We start from the raw sequence: 14,036 nt of genomic DNA on the forward strand, positions 1-14,036 counted from the left end.
GGCACGTCTGGCTTTCCAGAGAAGTCAATGGGCTATACAGAGGGTCAATGAATCATTCAGAGTGGGGGACCAGTTTTGGTTCGTTACTTTGCTTCGGGGCCAGACGGATTATCATAGATTATCATCGAATTTACAGTGCAGAAGGAGGCCATTTGGCCCATCGAGTCTGCACCGGCTCTTGGAAAGAGCACCCTACCCAAGGACAACACTTCCACCCTATCCCCATAACCCAGTAACCCCACCCAACACTAAGGACAATTTTGGACATTAAGGGCAATTTATCATGGCCAATCCACCTAACCTGCACATCTTTGGACTGTGGGAGGAAACCGGAGCACCCGGAGGAAACCCACGCACACACGTGGAGGATGTGCAGACTCCGCACAGACAGTGACCCAAGCCGGAATTGAACCTGGGACCCTGGAGCTGTGAAGCAATTGTGCTATCCACAATGCTACCGTGCTGCCCACTTTGTGTCCCAGTTGGGGCCTGTGTCAGACGCGGTGAATGTAAATGGAAGGACTTTTAAAAAGCACATTGACCATTTGAAGAACTGTTGGTTGACGACCTCCAATTCAGAGCATACGGGTCCCACTGGTGTTACGACACTCCTGTGAATGTTCCTGAGCAGAGGGAACTGAACTCCCAAATCCATCCAGCTAGCTGTACATTTGGAGGCCGGTAAGGCCAGATCTCCTACCGTCTAGGCGGTGCCTCCTGTGCTGTCACTGGCCACTGATAACTTGCTTACCTCGAAGGATGTCGATCGAGCCTGTGGGATGACATGGAAGTCCGGAAGGACTCGAAGGTCCCCGGATCGATTGTCTCTTTGATGAACTCTCTTTCCCCTGTTTTGCTGTATATATAGAACCTGTATATATTTATTGTGTAAAATATATTAAGGGACTTAAGGGGGGAGAGATGTGTAGTGCAGCCCCTTTAAGGGGACAGGCCTGACTGACCACTTGACCGGCTCGGGCCACTCATAAAGGAGTGCATGAACCCTGGCCAATAGCAAGTTTGTCCAGAGCCCTGGGAGCTGGGGCCCAGGTAGTGTGCACCCTGGAGCCCAAGAGATAAGGCCTATCCTATTGTGTTCTGTCCCTGTATGATTGCTCGCCTTTGCCTTTCGTTAATAAACCCCTTGTCACTACTGGATCTTGAAGTGGAGTCTTCAGTTTCTGTGGCACTGGATGTGTAAACTGTCAGTGTAATTTCCAAATTATGTTCCTTTTGTCCACCAGATTCTTATTCTCAGTGGTTAACAAAACTTCATGTGAGCGATTCTCTTGGGGGATAAGGGGTACCCGCTGAGGACGGTGACCGAAGCGGAGACCCGGTACAATAAGGCCCATGTGGCCGCCCGGGCTGTGATTGAGCGGTGCATCGGACTCCTCAACATTTGGTTCCGATGCCTCGACTGCTCCGGTGGTGCCATGCAGTACACCCCCTGGATGGAAGTCCACTTTGTGGTGGTCTGATGTGGTCTTCACAACCTCGCGCTGCAGCGTGGCGATGTGGTGGAGATTGGTGATCAGGAACATGTGGCCACCTCCGAAGAGGAGGAGGGCAAGGAGGAGGATGAGGATAATGAGGCGGTGCCGAACCAGCAGGGGCTGGAGGACGATCCCAGGGAGGAACCCAAGGACCAGCCAGAGGCTACAGGACAGACGGCAGCAGCGAGGGTCCGGCAAGCCTGGAGGACCAAGGAGGGCCTCATACTCACCGATTCACTTATGACATGGCCTGGTCGGTCACCCCCCATTTCCCACCCTCCAGGCTATGTGTCACATCACTCCAGGGTGATGGGATTGTGTTGGCACTGTCAGCGGCTCACTGTCAAGGGCAGGGGGGGTTGATGATAGCCTGCAGAGAGCTGAGTGCTGGTGCTGCTCAATCTATGCAACAGTCTGACCCCTGCCTATCTGCTGAGTGCTTGCTCACACCCATCACCTGCACGCGGTGTACCCGGGGACAGGAGGATGGTTGGAGAGTTGGGCCAATGGTTCGGAGGTCAGCCCGCATTGCGGACGAAAGTGACAGAGTCATCATACTGGTTGTGCACAAGGGTGTTTAATGTGTAACACAATTCCTCATTCTCCCGATGGTGCCGGTCTCCTGGGCACCATTGTTGCGAGCTGGCTGGGGTTGTCTGAGCAAGTGCAGCTTAAGTGCTGCTCGACCTTGTTAGTGGGAGGCTGGCGAATGCGGTGCAGCAGATCGGCTGGCGAGCCTTCATCTGTGGCAAGAGGCCCATGAGGCCTCGTTAAGTGGACTAATTAACGTTGAATAGCATTGCAGGCCTCGCTGGCCCAAGCACCGGGAAGCTGGTGGCAATTCCCGCTCGTTACAATACTTCAAAATCTTTTTTGATGAGAAATCTCTGGCTTCTTTAGTGGTAAGCAGTAATGGTCAGATCGAGTAAAATGAAGATGAACATATTTTTAAAACACTATAGCTCGATCATTCTTCACATCTAGCATCATCTGAGCCTTTTTCAGATTGATGTAACAATAGCCGTATCTCGTTAGAAACCACAACAGTACTAATAAACAAATTGATCCCTGTGATCTTATAAGGGTTTGACGCTTGAAGAACCTGTGAGATAGCTTTCCCAACATTGGCACAAGCCCCCAGATGTTAGTAAGGAGGATTAAGTTAAAACCAGAGCTGCAAGGTGCAGTCCTGGGGACATGAGCTTGTGAGAAGCCAGAGATTCAGGGTGACCCAAAGGTTGGTGACATCATAATACGGCCTGTGAAGCAGTGGTGATCTGTTGGCATGGTAGGATATCTAACAGATTGTGTGGAAACTTGAATGCATGTGGTGATCCAGGGCAGAGGAATACCAGGAGCAGAGGCTGAAACCCTGAAGGTGAATCCTTTTGAAGACATCCAAGGGAAAATGTCATTTTGAAGAAGATTTCAAGGCATGGCCTTTTAGAGTGGAGATTGCAAACCTTTATGTGGAAGTCAGGAGTTCCATTGAGATCATTTGGCTCACAGTGTGACAAACACCTGGGGAAAACTGATGAGAAATCGGTAGAAGTTATTCATAGAATTTGCAGTGCAGAAGGAGACCATCGGGTCTGCACCAGCCCCTGGAAAGAGCACCTCACACTTCCAACCGATCCCCTTAACCCCACCCAAGCTTTTTGGACACTAAGGGCAATTTAGCATGGTCAATCCACCTAACCTGCACATCTTTGGACTGTGGGAGCAAACCTACGCAGGCACGGGGAGAACGTGCAGACTCCGCATAGACAGTGACCCAAGCCGGGAATCGAACCTGGGACCCTGGAGCTGTGAAGTAACTGTGCTAACCACTGTGCTACTGTGCTGCCCACTTGGCACTTGGTTTCAGACACTTGGTTTGACACTTTGTTTCAGAGTGTGGTGCGGCTGACCACAATTTTCCTGTAGGTTTACATAGACTGCGCACCTAATGAAAATAGATTACAAAATAGATTTTGTAACTTATGTTACCTTTACAAATCTGTACATATCTGTAAAGGTATAGTTGGGGTGAAGGAGTATTACAAAATAGTTCATCTTTTCTTGATGAACAAAGCTTTATTCTTTTGTTAAAAGTTCATCAGTTGACTCCTGCGACTCTGTTCAGTAGCCACCTTCCATGTATCTAAACATAAAATAAAAGTTAGGATTTATCAAGCCGGTTTCCACTCTGGGATCTGATTTGTCCAGCTGGGATAGTAACAACAGGCATTCCTGAAAATGAGTGTCAACTTGGTGAAGCTATAACACAGGACTACTTGCATGCCAAACAGCATAAGCAGCAAGTAACAGAGAGGTGCATGATTCCCTAACCAATGAATGAGGTCTAAGCTGCCCCCTCTAGTTGTAAATGCTGGTGGACAACTAAACAACAAACGGGAGGAGGAGGCTCCACAAATGTCCCCACAAATGATGGAGGAATCTAGCACATTAATGCAAAAGAAAAGGTGGAAATATTCACAAATCTTCAGCCAAAAATGTGGCGTGCATGATCCATCTCAGCCACCTCTGGAGGTCCCCAGCATCATCAATGCCAGCCAATTCGATGCACCCCACGTGATATGAAGACACAGCTGAAGACCCTGGACACTTCAAAGGCTGTGGGCCCTGACAATATTCTAGCAATAGGAATGAAGACTTATGCTCCTGAACTTGCCATGTCCTAGCCAAACCTTTCCATTGCAGCTACAACTCTACTACAATATAGAAAATTGCCCAGATATGCCCAGTGAACAAAAAGCAGGACAAACCCAACCCAGCCAATTACCACCTCATCAGTCCACTCTCAATGTTAAACAGAAAATACTGGATATAGCCAGCAGGTCTGACACCATCTATGGAAAGAGAAATAGAGTTAAGGTTTTGAGTCCATAATGACACCTCAACAATTTATCCAGCATTTCTGCATTTAATTTAGATTTCCAGCATCTGCAGTATTTTGCTTTCATTTGAGTCTACTCTTGATCATCAGTAATAAAAGAGGCCATCAAAAGCACTATCAAGCAGCACTTGTTTAGCAATAACCAGCTCGCTGGCGTTCAAGGGTCACTCCCTTTTAAAAAAATTGTCCAAATTAGGAGGCACGTTAGCGTGGCCAATCCACCTACCCTTGATAAGAACTGGTTCCAAATGTAAGCGTGCATAATTTGCATAAATTCTGATTTTCCAGCATTTAACTTTAGTGCCCAGAAAACTGCAGTCAAATTGGATGCACTGACCTTTGTAATGAATGCTGTGACCTATGCTCCCAGAGTTTCCAGATTTCAAGACATTCAATGCAACTTTAATCAATATTTTATTTCACAACCAATCCAAAATTTGTAATTTTTCTACACTGCCCTTATTTTTTTCAATAGGAATCATTGTCCTGCTTTTTAAAAAAAGTTGGTTCAGTTGTTATACAGAAATGTTCACTTTCATACTTCAGTATTTTGCTGCTTTAAATTATTGTTCCATACCTATCAATTCTGATTTATTTTCTGACCTGTGGTTGCTTTTTCTTTACATTAGTGAATTACCTTGTTATGCATGGTTGATTTGGAGGAAATTTGCTTCATGTTTATCAAATTTTTATTGCATCGTTCCTTTTCATTCCTCCATTAATCCTGAGTCAGTTTTTCATTTCTGTCAAGTTGAAAAGCACTCTCTGTTGAACATAGCACCTTCACAAGATAAATAACCCTTACAAAAGTGGTTTTGCCTCTCGTTCAATTGATTTTCATTGTATTTTCTGTTGGGTATTGTTTTCCCTTACAGATTTTTTAAATCAAGATGATTTATATTCCATCCCCTTTAGTTCTCACATACCATTTTAAGTTGACTTTTTCAGTGATAATTAGGAGATTTAACTTCCTTTCCAACTTTCTTCTTAATCTGACCTTGTCACGTTTGTGGCTTTCAATCTTCCTGTACTGCTTATATGAAGTCAATAAAAGTGCCTCCCTTCTCAGACATGATGATGGTACTTCAACTTATGACTAAGCCACAAAGAGGGATGTGGATTATATCTGTGCAGGTATGAAAGCAGTACGATTTATGAGCAAGACTTTGGCTATGCATAATCCAGGAAGGCTCTTAAAGATTTCTGTAAAGGCAAGGAACTTTCTGGAATACAAATAAAAACAGACATTAAACATCACTGCAATGTTTTACATGTGATATGCTGTTTTTGTATATGAAACTTGGTTATGATATTCCGATTCCATGAATAAGTATGTCAGCACCATTATTTCAATGCTCTCTTGGCTGACCTCCTATCTTCCATCCTTATAAGATCAAAGGAACAGGAAAAGGTCACACAGTCCTTCGATCATCTCCTGCCATTGGCTGATTTGTAACTTAATTCCATTACCCACCTTCACTCCACAAACTTTAATACCCAAACCGAACAAAGACCTATCAATCTCAGTTTGGGGAATTTATTTGAGCTTGCCTCAGCAGTGTTTTGGGAAAGAGAGTGCCACGACCTTTATATGAAGTAGGGCTTTCTAACGTTACCCTTAAAATGGCCTAGCTCTGATCTTAAGGTTATGTCCCCTACAACTGGACACAACGACCAGAAACAATAATTTCCTGTAACCTAGGCCATCCAATACTCTAATCACACTGAACAGCTAAATTGGATTGCCCCTTAATCTTCTATGTAAAGAAATACAAGTCCAGTCCATACAACTTGTCTGCTTAATTTAACCCTTTCAGTCCTGGTATAATTTGGGCAAATCTGTGTTCCACACCCTTTAAGAACAAAATATCCTTTTAAAAAAATTATTTTTTAAAAACACTTATTCCAAATTAAGGGCCAATTTAACATGGCCAATCCACCTACCCTCAAATTTTTACGTTTTGGGAGTAAGACCCATGCAAACACGGGGAGAATGTGCAAACTCCACATGGACAGTAACCCGGGGCCGGGATTGAAACTGGTCCTCGGTGCCGTGAGGCAGTGCTGCTAACCACTACGCCACTGTGCCGCCCTAAGAACAATATATTTGGAGCTGCAGAAATGAATGGAGTGCAGTGACTGCAGATGAATCAGAGCTCTGAGCAGCTGGATTATGACTTCCATCCTTTGTATTTCAGCTCTCCTAATATAAAGCTGAACATTCCATTTCTTTCCTTGATCATTTTTGTCCCAGCCGATAAGATTTAGTGTTTCCTGTACTTGGAACCCAAAATCTCTCAGTTCATCCACACTTCTTAGCCTCTTGCCATTTGTAATTTACTCTGATCTATTTTAATGAAGCCCTTAAATGGATGATTTAAGTAGGTTTAAAACCTACTTACGCGTGCGCAGCTGGTTGTGGGCAGGATTCTGGTCGTGGCGCCTCACAGGACTTGGGTAAATCCCATGAGATGTTGTGGCTACCGGGAAGCCCACGGGAGGCCTCAACTGGCATTGACTGGTCACATCGCGCTCCGTGTCAGGCGCTACGTGGCTGGTAGATCGCGCCCATTATCAATGAGATTCCACATATGGCAATAAGAGTAATGACATCTGATTTTGGAGATATTGGTTTAGGAGTGAATGTTAATCCAGACTTTGGGAGAGCTTCCTCCACTTCTACGAATGGTCCACTGTGTTATTTAACCGCCATGTGAACAGGCAACAATCATCTCAATCCATGTGAAGAACAGCATTTATTAAACTGTTGAGTTTGCATGAAGGAGTGTGCACTACTTGAGCCATTCCTTCCATGGGTGGTACCGTGGCAAGTGATTAGCATTACTGCCTCACAGCGCCAGGGGCCCGGGTTCAATTCAAGCCTTGGATAATCGTTTGTGGAGTTTTCACTTTCTCCCCGTGTCTGCACGTGGGATGCCCCAGGGAGCTCCGGTTTCCTACCATAGTCCAAAGATGTTCAGGTTAGGTAAATTGGAGATGCGAAATTATCTCTTAGTGTCCAGGGATATGCAGGTTAGGTTATGGGGAAAGGGCTGGGTCTGCGGGGCAGTGGACTTGGGTAGAGTACTCTCTCAGAGGGTTGGTGCAGACTTGATAGGCCAAATTCTGCACTGTAGGGATTCTATGATTCTCTGATTCAATTGGATCATTACTCACCTGCTCCTCAATTCTATTTATCTGTTTTTGTTCCAAAAACCTGAAACCCTTACTTAATAAAAATGTATTCATCTCAGCCGTGAAAATATTAATTTACCCAGCTTTCTGAGAAAGAGAATTTCAGAATTACACTACCACTTGCTCAATGTGTTTTCTGATTTCACTCCCAACTAGCCTTTGGCTCCAATTTATGATTATGCTCCGTTGCTCTGTATTCACCCACCGAAGAAAATAGATTCTCTTTATCAAACTTAATGAATCCTTTGACCATTTTAAACAGCTCAATTTGATTACCCCTCAATCCTCTATACTGGAGCAAATACAAGAGGTTTATATATCCAGTCCTCATACTTTAACCCTTTGAATTTTGATCATTCTGTTGAATTCGCACTGCACCCCTGCAAGCGATACAGCATTTCCTGAGATGCAGTGTCCAAAACTGAACACATTGGTCCACATCTTCCAATCCCAAAAACAGTGAATGCTGAGGCATTCGCTGCTATCAAGGGCCACAATGGCAATGGAAGTTCTGGAAAGTCAATTTACACTGGAACCAGGAACTTTCAATACAGTACCTGAGAAGTGGTTTTGTGGTAGCCCTTGATGATGTTCCCTCCAGGAAACTTGGGCATAATGCATGCTAAGGAGCCCAGCTCCAGGTAACTCATGTAACATGTCAAAGCATTCCAGCACAATGGAAACCCCAACACAACTCACACCCCTCCTGAAAATGTTCACTCCCCCGACATAGCTCAACACCGTCCCAATGTTCCTATTCACTGAAAACCCAACATTGTTCATCCCCCCAACCCCCCTCACAACAATACTCACCCCGCCTATCCCTCCACCCCCACCACCATTGGATACCAACAGTTCTCACCACTTCTTTGCACCCACCCTGATAATACTCAACTCCCTAACTATGCTGACCCCTCCATCTGCACCCCCTGACAATAGTGACCTCTTCCCTCTCACAACAATGCTCATTGCACATCTCACACCCCACCAGCCAGCTCACCTTCCAGAATCGGTGGTTCCTTAGTCCGGCCAATGTTTGAACATCATCAGCATTGTCGGGAAGGGGCTCTGGTGCGCAGTGTCAGGTGTTTAGTGGAAGTGAGCATTATCGGAGGTCATGGGAGGGAACATTGTTGGTAGTGTGCGTTGGGTGAACATTTTGTGGGGGCTGTAGGAGACAGTGAACATTGTCAGGAGTGCCCTGGGGGTGTGAGTATTATTGGGATGAGGGATGGATGAATATTGTTGGGGTATGAGCAATGTTGGGAGGTAGGGAGGTTCTGAGCATTGTTGATGATGCAAAGTGGGTGAGGAGCATTGTCAGGCGTGTGGGAGGGCATTATCGGGGGGGGGTGCGAGGTGGGTGAACATTTACTGGTGGGGTTACAGAGTGGTGAGCATTATTATGGGGCATGTGAGGGGGATGGGATGAGCAATGTCAGGAGGGGTTGGGAGCATGAGCAATATTGGGGTGCAGGAAGGATTTAGGGGGGTTAAACAGTATTGGGGGAGGCTATGCAGTTTTGGGAGTGTGAGAGTGAGGAGGGAACCTCACAAAGACAAGGACAGGAAGGATTTAGGGGGGTTAAACAGTATTGGGGGAGGCTATGCAGTTTTGGGAGTGTGAGAGTGAGGAGGGAACCTCACAAAGACAAGGACATTTAAAAACTCTTCAGCTCAATGAATTGAAGACATGCCTTAAGGGGCATGTATTCATAAGATCATAAGAAATAGGAGCAGTTATGGACTATTTTGCCAATCAATCTCAGCCATTTGATAAAATCATAGCTGATCTGATTGCAGCCTTAACTCCACTTTTCTGCTTGCGCCCATTGTAGCCATCTGGGATGGCCACTTCCAACTGGGTACAGATAAACTCGCAAAGCCTGGCGGGTAAAAAGGACAAGCCAAGACTCAAGCAGGCTCAGAGCCTGAAATGCATATTCATAAGCAAGAAATCTAGACGGTATCGAATCTCCGTCCAATTAGAATTTTAATGGGGCCGATTAGCATTTGATGGCCCACCTTCCACAAAACTAAGGACTGGTACTCGAGCAACCGGGACAGTCGCAGACATTTTGGCGCCACTCCCTGTTCAAGGGAAATGCAAACAAAGGGGTCAGTGGTTGCTTGGGGCATGCCCAGCCATCCAGATCCCCGCCCACTTATTGGCTAAGGAATCAAAAAAGTGATCAGGGATCACCCAATTAGTAAGGCCCAAATTGAAGGATCGGCCAAAAGAGCGCAAAACCACCCCGAGTATAAAAGGAAGAGTTCGCCATATGTTTGCTCTCTCTTGGCGCCCTCTTGGCCTTGGTACCCCGGTCACGGCCATCGCCAATTGCAGCAACACCAGAAGCGAGTTCGTGTTAAATGCCCGCTACCAGACGGATGAGCCCAGCTGAGCAGCAGTTACTCCTTCGAACCCGATAGATCCAGAATTAAACAGCGGCCACTGTTTTCTGACCTAAGCCGAGTGCCCGAAGTTAAGTACAGGTTGTCATAGCTAATAGGTGTAGTTAACTAGTAGTGTTTATGTTGCATGACTAATTGTGTGTAAATAAAGTACCCTTGACCTTGAACTAGTTAACTGGTGTTTGGCTCTTTGATCGGTAGCCGGTTGAAACTTGTGGTGGTATCATTCGATACCTGGCGACTCTAAGCATTAAGACATAGATAACATAGAAAGAAGGGCAAACTCACTGATTGCCATAATTGGAACAGAGCCACAGAAAAGACAGAGTAAACGAAAAGGCAACAGTTATTGGCGACATCTGAAGGGACTCGACCCAGAAGTGACCGTGTCACTCCGAGAGAATACAAAAGTATTTGAATTAGAATTCAAATTGGAAAAGTAAAAGAAACCACAAGCGAAACCAGTATCGATCAAACACCCAGAATTCGGAAGTGTGTAATTTGCATGTGTACTAACAAAGGGATATAAGGTAAACTCGATAGATTTTGTTGCGTGAAACTTTTGGGAGTTGCGTAAACTGGAAAATAGATTGAGCCGTACCCGTGTTTACACCGCCGCTTTATTCCCCTCGTCCCAAATTTCCGGGAGTCAGAAGTATTTGTAGGGATGGCCATGAAGGCAATGGAACGCCTTATGCATCCACAAGAGCCCGAGGTCACAGCGACCAATAGATCAGAACAGTGCCCCGTATGGGAAGAAGAGATTAGGAGATACCTAAAGGGGAAAAGATGGCCCCTATGGTCTGGGTTTTGTGCAAATGAAGAGACAGGTCCTGGCAGCATAGGGCAGACTTGGTGGGACAGCCTGACCGAGATCCATAAAAAGAGTTTGACTAAGGTTCGTAAGCCAATGGCAATTGTGTCCAGTCTGGCACAATTGCGAGGCACAGAAGAGGTCGTGAGGACGCTCCGCAAGCAGCTAGAGGAGAAGGAGAAAAGTAGAGAGGGAGATATAAGTGAAAGCGAGAGATTAAATGTACAGCTCCGGCAGCAGTTAGCAGTGAAGGACAAGGAAATGGATGATGTCAAGAGGGCACATCAATCCTGTCTTGCCCACCTTAGCAGCTTCCAAATCCAGTACGATAAGGCCTAGCAGGACACACAACGTGCTGTAATGGTAAGAGAAGAGACAGAGAATCAGGTACAGCAGTTAAAGAAACAGTGCGATGATCTAAAAGCAGCCCTCCGAGCACTCCACAGTTCCACCATGGAACAGAGACAGAGTTCGGTGGACCATGCCAAATGCAGGCAGCAAATTGCAAGGTTGCAATCCCTGCTATCAGTTCAAAATGGGTTTAGAGACACCTTTGGCCAACAGCTAGACCAGGAAGACAGCCCCGATTGGCAGGAACTCAGTGAAACGGCCCAGTAAGCGAGACCGAGAATCAAAATAGAGCCCCCCAGGCCCCGAAAAGAAAAGCACCCGCACCACCGACTGCACAGGCAGCACCCAACCCAATGAACCCCATTACCACACAGCGCAGGGTTACCACGGAAGACCAACCTGATTTTGTGTACACTACCCCATTATCTATCACCCAGTTACGAGATGCCCGCGAGAAGGTAGATACTTTCCACCCCACATCGGACCCACATCACTTTTTCAAGTTAGTGAATCAACAAACCCTCATGTATGGTTTAGACGAGCCGGAACAGGTTAAACTCCTAGTTATGTGTTTAGACCCCTCAGTTAGTTCAGCCCTTCCCGACCCACAAAATGTAGGAGGAGGTAGCCTCCAAGAAATGAAAACGGCCATTTCAGACGCCATAGGATATAACAAACAAAGAACAAAGAACAAAGAAATGTACAGCACAGGAACAGGCCCTTCGGCCCTCCAAGCCCGTGCCGACCATACTGCCCGACTAAACTACAATCTTCTACACTTCCTGGGTCCGTATCCTTCTATTCCCATCCTATTCATATATTTGTCAAGATGCCCCTTAAATGTCCCTATCGTCCCTGCCTCCACTACCTCCTCCGGTAGTGAGTTCCAGGCACCCACTACCCTCTGCGTAAAAAACTTGCCTCGTACATCTACTCTAAACTTTGCCCCTCTCACCTTAAACCTATGCCCCCTAGTAATTGACCCCTCTACCCTGGGGAAAAGCCTCTGACTATCCACTCTGTCTATGCCCCTCATAATTTTGTATACCTCTATCAGGTCGCCCCTCAACCTCCTTCGTTCCAGTGAGAACAAACCGAGTTTATTCAATCGCTCCTCATAGCTTATGCCCTCCATACCAGGCAACATTCTGGTAAATCTCTTCTGCACCCTCTCTAAAGCCTCCACATCCTTCTGGTAGTGTGGCGACCAGAATTGAACACTATACTCCAAGTGTGGCCTAACTAAGGTTCTATACAGCTGCAACATGACTTGCCAATTCTTATACTCAATGCCCCGGCCAATGAAGGCAAGCATGCCGTATGCCTTCTTGACTACCTTCTCCACCTGTGTAGCCCCTTTCAGTGATCTGTGGACCTGTACTCCTAGATCTCTTTGACTTTCAATACTCTTGAGGGTTCTACCATTCACTGTATATTCCCTACCTGCATTAGCCCTTCCAAAATGCATTACCTCACATTTGTCCAGGTTAAACTCCATCTGCCATCTCTCCGCCCAAGTCTCCAGACAATCTAAATCCTGCTGTATCCTCAGACAGTCCTCATCGCTATCCGCAATTCCACCAACCTTTGTGTCGTCTGCAAACTTACTAATCAGACCAGTTACATTTTCCTCCAAATCATTTATATATACTACAAAGAGCAAAGGTCCCAGCACTGATCCCTGTGGAACACCACTGGTCACAGCCCTCCAATTAGAAAAGCATCCCTCCATTGCTACCCTCTGCCTTCTATGGCCTAGCCAGTTCTGTATCCACCTTGCCAGTTCACCCCTGATCCCGTGTGACTTCACCTTTTGTACTAGTCTACCATGAGGGACCTTGTCAAAGGCCTTACTGAAGTCCATATAGACAACATCTACTGCCCTACCTGCATCAATCATCTTAGTGACCTCCTCGAAAAACTCTATCAAGTTAGTGAGACACGACCTCCCCTTCACAAAACCGTGCTGCCTCTCACTAATACGTCCATTTGCTTCCAAATGGGAGTAGATCCTGTCTCGAAGAATTCTCTCCAGTAATTTCCCTACCACTGAAGTAAGGCTCACCGGCCTGTAGTTCCCGGGATTATCCCTGCCACCCTTCTTAAACAGAGGAACAACATTGGCTATTCTCCAGTCCTCCGGGACATCCCCTGAAGACAGCGAGGATCCAAAGATTTCTGTCAAGGCCTCAGCAATTTCCTCTCCAGCCTCCTTCAGTATTCTGGGGTAGATCCCATCCGGCCCTGGGGACTTATCTACCTTAATATTTTTTAAGACACCCAACACCTCGTCTTTTTGGATCACAATGTGACCCAGGCTATCTACACCCCCTTCTCCAGACTCAACATCTACCAATTCCTTCTCTTTGGTGAATACTGATGCAAAGTATTCATTTAGTACCTCGCCCATTTCCTCTGGCTCCACACATAGATTCCCTTGCCTATCCTTCAGTGGGCCAACCCTTTCCCTGGCTACCCTCTTGCTTTTTATGTAAGTGTAAAAAGCCTTGGGATTTTCCTTAACCCTATTTGCCAATGACTTTTCATGACCCCTTCTAGCCCTCCTGACTCCCTGCTTAAGTTCCTTCCTACTTTCCTTATATGCCACACAGGCTTCGTCTGTTCCCAGCCTTTTAGCCCTGACAAATGCCTCCTTTTTCTTTTTGACGAGGCCTACAATATCATTCGTCATCCAAGGTTCCCGAAAATTGCCGTATTTGTCTTTCTTCCTCACAGGAACATGCCTGTCCTGTATTCCTATCAACTGACACTTGAAAGCCTCCCACATGTCAGATGTTGATTTGCCCTCAAACATCCGCCCCCAATCTATGCTCTTCAGTTCCCGCCTAATATTGTTATAATTAGC

The 14,036-nt window shown here is 46.1% G+C and overlaps 1 long non-coding RNA gene across 2 annotated transcripts in view; it reads right to left on the reverse strand.

Moving 5' to 3' along the window:
* Nucleotides 1-3,552: 3,552 nt before the first annotated feature.
* LOC140391409 (uncharacterized) overlaps nt 3,553-14,036 on the reverse strand; it is a 68,856-nt gene continuing 58,372 nt past the window's right edge. The window contains exons 3-4 of one of the 2 annotated variants that reach the window (XR_011935052.1): nt 5,033-5,618; nt 3,553-3,639 (exon numbers count right to left, since the gene is read on the reverse strand). This is a non-coding gene — a long non-coding RNA (uncharacterized lncRNA). Of the gene's footprint in view, nt 3,640-4,830; nt 5,619-14,036 lie in introns of those variants that run through there. The other variant, XR_011935051.1, reaches the window with a different exon arrangement.

Source organism: Scyliorhinus torazame, chromosome 15 (genome assembly GCF_047496885.1).
Source record: "Scyliorhinus torazame isolate Kashiwa2021f chromosome 15, sScyTor2.1, whole genome shotgun sequence".
Classification (NCBI taxonomy): Eukaryota; Metazoa; Chordata; class Chondrichthyes; order Carcharhiniformes; family Scyliorhinidae; genus Scyliorhinus; species Scyliorhinus torazame.